The following is a 7631-nucleotide window of genomic DNA, read 5'->3' on the forward strand; positions in this document are numbered from 1 at the left end:
AATCAAAATAATTCAACTGTGAAAACAATACTGTTCACTTTTTTCAAGATGTTTTTGATGGAAAAAATAAGGTTTTTATGTCATAATTTGTTTAATGTCCAATCCGATCAACCCATGATGTATTAATTATAGTTTTATTCTATTATTTTAATAAAAATTGATCCGATCCATCGGAAAGAAATTATATAATAACAACAAAAATATTTTATATATAAATAAAATGATCAATTAAACTATCGATATATATACAAATAAACTCACGCGCTTATCCTAGTGTAATGTAAAAGGCTAAAAGCTTCTCTCTCTGGTCAAACGTTATATATATTATATATATATGTAATGTAAAAGGCTAAAAGCTCTCTCTCTAGTAAAGCAATATGAAATCAATATGTTTGAATACGTGTTTCTCTACTACTTTTATTTCATATATATAAACTTCTTAGAGGGTGTTCAAAAAAAAAAATAATAAACTTCTTAGAATGGTTCACCAAAACACGCTTTGTTTACATAAAGGGTTAAAAAACTTAGAGACAATACGTGCTCTCCATAAAAACATCTAAAAATAATCGAGTGGAGAAAACACGGGACTAAATTACGGACAGATCTCCCACTTTCTAATATTCCCTCTCTCCCCTTACACGACCGAGTTAGTAGGCAACAACTATATAATTTCTAAATAAAATAAACTAACAAAATGAAAAAAATAAAAGAAAGAAATAGCTGACAGATTAAAAAAAAACAGAATATAGGAGATGAATTACCACTAATGAATTGGCATCAATTTTCAAACTCACCACCAACTCATTTAACATTCCTCCCGTTGGGGCGCTGGCCCCCCTATAGAAGATAGTTGGGAATGTGGCTGCCCAGATACCAGAGTTACCAGAAAAAAAAAACTCATTTGACATCGAATAATAACAAATTTTATACATTTTCTACACGTTTAATTTTCTTTCTTTTTTATCAGCTAATAGTCATATCCTTTTCATTCCCATAGTTAAAACCTAAAATCATAAATGACACATATATATATATATATATATATATATATATTAAATTGATGACACCATTACAAAACACGAAACGGAAGATTCTTCCGTTCCTAATTACCGTCCGACCAAGAAAAGCCTAATCACATCTCTCTCTCTCCCTTTTCTGTTCTTCATTTTTAAGAGATGAGAACTTTCTCTTCCCATCGCCATTGATCTCTGTTTTCTAAAATCTTTCTGAATCTAAAACCTGTTTATTTCGGAGGAAGAGGGTATTCAGATTCTCAGGCCGGTTCTTAAGATGGGGGAGAACGCGGCGGAGAGAAGATCTGGTTGTGGTTTATTGAGCGTAATGTTCGGTAGACGTAACTTGTGGTCCAAGAAACCTACTCCAACCGATAACGGTAGCCAGAAAAGCACATCTACGGCTGCGACCGCCACCAGCAACATTCAGTTCACTAAATCTCCCGGTTCGACCTAAAGAAGCCTCACCATGACGTCAAGGTTTCCGTAGAGACGATCCAGAACAACAAGATCCAGAATCAGAATCAAAATCAGAATCAGAGATCGGTCGTTCCATCAAAACCCTCTTCTAACCAATACCCTAATAACCATCAACTAGGGACTTACGAGAACCAACGGAGTAGTTACAACAACAATAGTAGTAGCGTTGATCCATACCGAGGAGGACAGAGGAAAGTGCCGAGAGAAGCCATCGGTTTATCTGGTGAGCTTGAAAGCATGATCACCGATCATCAGAAGTCAAGAGGAGCCAACGGTTTGGTTCGTGCATCATCTAGCAATGTGATGTTATACGGCAACCTTGGGAATCTGAACCAGTCAGGACCAGCGACGACCCTAGGTTACGGTAATGTTAATTCTGGTGGAGGATACGGTGCCACGAGGACGAACGTGGCTGCTCTCCGCAACGGTGACAACAAAGAGCCAAGATCAATCAGGATCTTTGTGTAGAGCAATCTCAACAAGAATGGATCCAGAGACGTTGAAGATAATGGGGAATGAAGATTACAAGAACGGGAACTTCGCTGAGGCGTTAGCTTTTATGATGCAGCCATTGCGATTGATCCTAACAAAGCTGCGTACCGTAGCAACAAGAGCGCGGCTTTGACTGCACTTGGGAGGATTCTCGACGCGGTTTTTGAATGCAGAGAAGCTATCAGAATCGAGCCTCATTACCATAGGGCACATCATCGGTTGGGTAACTTGTACCCCTCAGGTAATCTAAAACCCTCAACAAATCAAAACATTTTTAAAAATAAAATAAAACGTTTTGAATATCTCTCTCAATTTTTAATAGGTTAGGAGAAGTGGAGAAATCGATGTATCATTTCAAGCATTCGGGTCCAGAGGCTGATCCAGAAGACATTGTAAGGCGAAAGCTGTTCAGACACATCTTAACAAGTGCACAGAAGCTAAGAGGCTACGAGATTGGAATGGTCTGATCACAGAGACAACAAACACAATCTCTTCAGGAGCTGATGCAGCTCCACAGGTATATTCATTGCAAGCAGAAGCATTGCTGAAGACGCATAGACATCAAGAAGCCGATGATGCTTTGTCCAAATGTCCGGTTTTCGATGTGGAAACCAGCACTAGGTACTACGGACCGGTCGGTTATGCAGGTTTCTTGGTTGTCCGTGCTCAGTTCACTTGGCTTCTGGCAGGTTTGTTTTATTCTTGGTTTATTATATATAGGATTACATAATAGTCTGAAATTTGAATATTCTTGTTTCAACCTGGTATTGAATATTTGAGTGTAATATACTGGTTTCATATCACAAATGTAGTTCTAAATCTATATTTTCATTTCACAATTTATGTGTTAATCCATGTAGAGTATCGTATGTAGCGGTGTTTTTATAATCCTTTTTTTGGTTTTATTGTTTCTGACTAATATGCATGTCTTTAGTTTGAAAACTCTAGTTTTTAATATTTGACTTGCATCAGATTCGACGAAGCTGTGGAGGCGATCCAACGCGCCGGCCAGCTGGATGGGAATAACCGTGAGGTGGCCATGGTTTCACTTCACGGAGAGCTCAAGCGGTGACTGAAGCTCGGTTCAGAGGAAATGAGTTGTTTAAAGCTGGACGGTTCGAAGAGGCGTGTGCTGCTTATGGTGAGGGACTAGACCATGATCCACGAAACTCTGTTTTGCTCTGTAATCGTGCAGCTTGTCGTTCGAAGTTAGGTCAGTTCGAGAAATCTGTTGACGACTGCACGGCAGCAATCTCTGTCCGGCCAGGCTACCGTAAAGCTCGCCTCAGAAGAGTTGATTGTAACACTAAGGTAAAAAAAAAACAATGGAGTTCATTTCAAAAGAATAATAAAATATTTTATTTTATTGTCATTTTAAATTTGTTTTTGTGGTGGTGCAGATGCGAAAGTGGGAGTTAGTGGCGGCAGACTATGAGATATTGGAAAAAGACACTCCTGAGGATGAGGAAGTGATCAGAGGGTTATCAGAGGCACAACAACAACTCATGAAACGTCGTGGCCAAGACTCTTGAGAGTAATTTCTGTGGGTAAAATATGGAACGAGAGAAAAAAGCACTTCCGGAAAATTTCATGTTTGATTTTGTTTTGAGCCGGCAAGTGACACCTACATGACAATCTTGTGATTCTTTAAACTTTTAAATTTTCCTTTTTTTGGGTGATCAAATGTTGTATAGAAAATGAGATTGTGGTGATGATGTATTTAGCTTTTAAAGACACAACTTGTCCATGGTAAAAATAAAACTTACATTCTCGAGTCATTATCTATCCAAAACAAATTATGTAGCTGTAGACTTAGGGGTGCTAATGAAGATCAGCAATGATGAAGCATCATGACATTGTCATAGAAGAGAGATATTATAATTCTAACAACACTATGTTAGATGTTTCTGTTTTGTTTAATGCGTCCCAGTTCGAACCTGCAGATATAAAAACCACAATGATCTACAAGCCACGACCAGTTCATTTGTGAAAACTGAAAAGTCAAAATCGCTTTTCATGACGTGAGCTGAACGCGTTCTATGGCGTAATGCTTTAACATTTTGTAATCCCTCAGATGTCAAGCATTGTAAATTTGTAATACAATAACGCCTTTGCTTTCATTTTCTTTCAGAACAGAAATACACACACACACACACACACACACGAAATCTCAATCACACTAGAATATATATGATCACATCATCTTTCATTGACCTCCCTCCCCCCAAATGTGTATATATGATAGAGAAATACAGTCACAGCTTCACATCGTGGGAACAACGACTCGCAGATTCTTGACAAAGTCCGAACACTGATTCCTAATTGCCAACAGCTCATACAGCGAAACATCACAGTCAACCACTACTCCATTGTGAGCTTCTCATACTCTCCTGAGAACAACTTTTAAAAGGATATGCGTTCCAGTATGGGTTCGGTTCGGATGTATCAGAATTTTAGATTTTCAAGATTAAAGATTTAAGTTACATTCAATTTTATTTATAAATTTTCGTTTGGATTCGGATATCAATTTAAATCATGTAAAAAATAAAAATCTAAATATACCTTAAATTTTCAAAATCCAAAATAAAAATAATATACACATGTAAATTTTAATAATGTTTAGAAAGTTAGCTAGTTGGCTTTTGATAACTAAACTTTATCTGCTTGCTGGTGGTGCGTTTGAGGACCACCCAAGAGAAGTCGAGCTGTATGTGGAAGAGATAATGACGCTGATGCAGTTAGGTCATGAGGATTATACTGAGTTCATAGTGTCAAAGATCAAGTCTTTGACGTCGGTTGATGCTGAGTTGTTGCCAAGGGATATACAAAAGACGTTCAGAAATGGAAGTTTTAGCATATTGATTCAGGACGTGACCGGGGTTTTATGTGATACTAGAAGTATTCTTTATGGTTGAAAATGTGAGGAAAACTATATGGATCGATGAGCATGTACTAGACAGTCTTACCACTTCAATGGTAGACGATGTGTTCTACGTGTTGCAGAGCTGTCCGAGGCTTCAAACATTAGTGCTGTCATCTGTGATTGCTGTATTAAGCAATACAGTTAGCTTGTTGGCCAATGATTACCATGAAGCGTTGCAACAGACGATTATAGAGCCAAATCTGGTGCTAGGTTGTTGTTTGGGTGGTATCGGTGTGGAAAACACTGGAACTGAGATTGCAATTTCTTTGAACAATATGGATGCGAGCTGGGAGTACATTCTTAAACTAAAACACGAGATGCAGGAGCAGTGTACTGAGGTTAGTACACATACTTCTAATACTTGGTGATTTACTTACCTAGGAAACTTTTTTGCTAGAACTGATCTGTACCCGAATGCCAGTGCCTTGTTTGAAAGATAAAAAATATTGATACTTTATGTGGATATCCCGTGATATAGCCAGCCATAGCTCGTTAGGACTAATGTATTATTCTCCCTTACCCAAGAGATCTCTTTTTTTATAGTTAACTAGATCTCTAATTGTTCTTCTTAAATCATACTTATTTTATGATGATAGTACAGTGTAAAATGTCAACTGGGGTGATAACCCATACCATAATTTGGGTTTTGTTATGGGCCTTACGTGCTTATTATCATCGTAGCAAAATTAATGAAATCAACTCCCATAATGTTGAGGTCTTTTTCTTTGTTTTCTCCTAGATTTGATTAAAAAAGTATCAATAAATGTAGCATATGCCTTGTCAACGTATATGCTCCTTGTGATTTGAACTTACAGTATGCTCTTGAGCCTTAAGATATTATTTGATTGTCAACAGAAAACATAGTTTATTTTCTAAACGAGTTTCTTAATTCGAAACTCGGAGCATAAATTTTATGTTACTATTATCATATATTCTCATATTCCAACTGAAACCAAGTTGCGTGTGTGAACCCACCAAATTAGACGGTTCAGATTAAATTATTCCAAGAGTTCCAATGCACATCACATTTGATTAATTATATTCGAATACTTCTTTTTAGTCTTTTTATTTGTAAGGAAAAACTACAAAGAGGTTATTTGTGAACCGTTGATGATTCCATCAAATCAGAATCTGATATCGTTTGAAGTATGCTGACACCCACTTGTAAATCATGCTTAATATGCCCTGACCTCAAACATAGTGGTTGAATACCTGTTATGATCTTGATTACGGGTTCTGCTTTGACTCTTGGTACGTGGGTTTTCTTTTATTTAAGGATGGTTCGCCACTTAAAGGTAGAATACAAACGATTCTCAATTGAGCATGCACGTCATTACCAATTTGTGTGCGCAAAGAAGTGTTTTACTCTCATATTAACATTTTAATGCAAATAAATATTAGACGTCGGAATCTTGTGCAAAATCACAAACTACACATATTTAAAGTGTATGGAAACATCAAATGGCTCATCATTCATATTTTCACTAAGCGTAGTTCTATTAATCGGAGTTGAATATTAGTCATCATTTTGATTGTATAGGTAATCTTTTCCCAATTTTCTTGGAATTCTGATTAAAATAATATATATGCATACTTTTCAAACACTTTTGCAAACCATGCTGATTTGGGCGTTGTGATGGTAGATATTTTCTCTTCAATTTTAATATTATCACCTTGGTAGGAGTTATCTTTCCGTTTTTTTAACAATAAACTCCGACTTTTCTTATGGAGCTTGGAAGCCGGCATCTTGGCAGCCGGCGTAGCCTGGAGCTTCTACAACACACCAATGGAGAAATTATTGTTAAATAATTTTATGATTTCGATTAATGAAATCTACCCCAAGACCATAATCTAGATTTAGTTTAATTCAACCCTAACACATTTCTAAAGAAGATAGAAACACTAACCTTGATCCATGCTTGGATGCAATTCCACCAATTGATCTTCTCCTCTTTAACCTTCTCCCTTTTGGTGATTTCCTTGATGGACAAGAAATCCCAAACCTTCCTTAATCTCTCCTTTTGATAAATATTATTGTTGTATTGTGTTTTAGAGAGACTCGTAAGAAAACGTATGTGCAACACATGATGTACGAGTCACTTTTATATTAATCAAAGGGTGTGTCTTAACCAACACACCTCTTCCACACAACACTTCGATATTAACCGTACAAGTGCATTATAATATATCATCATATATATTTGACCTTATGGTAATATATTCCATTATTATTACTTTTACATATATGATCATGAGATTTAAGGACATTTATAATATAAGGTAAAGTAGGAGGGTTATCAATACACCCATATTCTAACTCTTTAATAGAAACCGATCCATCACAGTATCGCCTTTTATATTAGAATCTAAAACATTAATATGAACTTGAACTTTATATTAAACCAATAGATACATAGGTCACATAGAATATAAAATATTCTTACATTCTCCCACTTGACCTTTATATCGACTTAAGGGTTCAATAACTTTAATGTGCACTTTTATATCAAGTTCACTTGATCTTTATTAAAATTAAAACTGATCGAATCATGGCGGTTGTATGTCATTTAATCGGCATAGTCCCTTCCATGTACCACAAACCAATTCTAACTTTATATTATCCTTACATGAGAAAAGAACCTTTATTTCTCAAACCAACTATATGCTATCTACAAACCATAAGTGTATACACATACTTTAATGATAACATAATAAATAAATCA

General features: G+C 36.2%; 1 pseudogene; it reads left to right on the forward strand.

Annotated features, from left to right (window-relative positions):
• The first annotated feature begins 1075 nt into the window (after positions 1–1075).
• LOC125601286 lies at positions 1076–3591 on the forward strand (annotated as a pseudogene).
• Positions 3592–7631: the final 4040 nt, after the last annotated feature.

Source organism: Brassica napus, unplaced genomic scaffold (assembly GCF_020379485.1).
Source record: "Brassica napus cultivar Da-Ae unplaced genomic scaffold, Da-Ae ScsIHWf_2514;HRSCAF=3250, whole genome shotgun sequence".
Taxonomy (NCBI): domain Eukaryota; kingdom Viridiplantae; phylum Streptophyta; class Magnoliopsida; order Brassicales; family Brassicaceae; genus Brassica; species Brassica napus.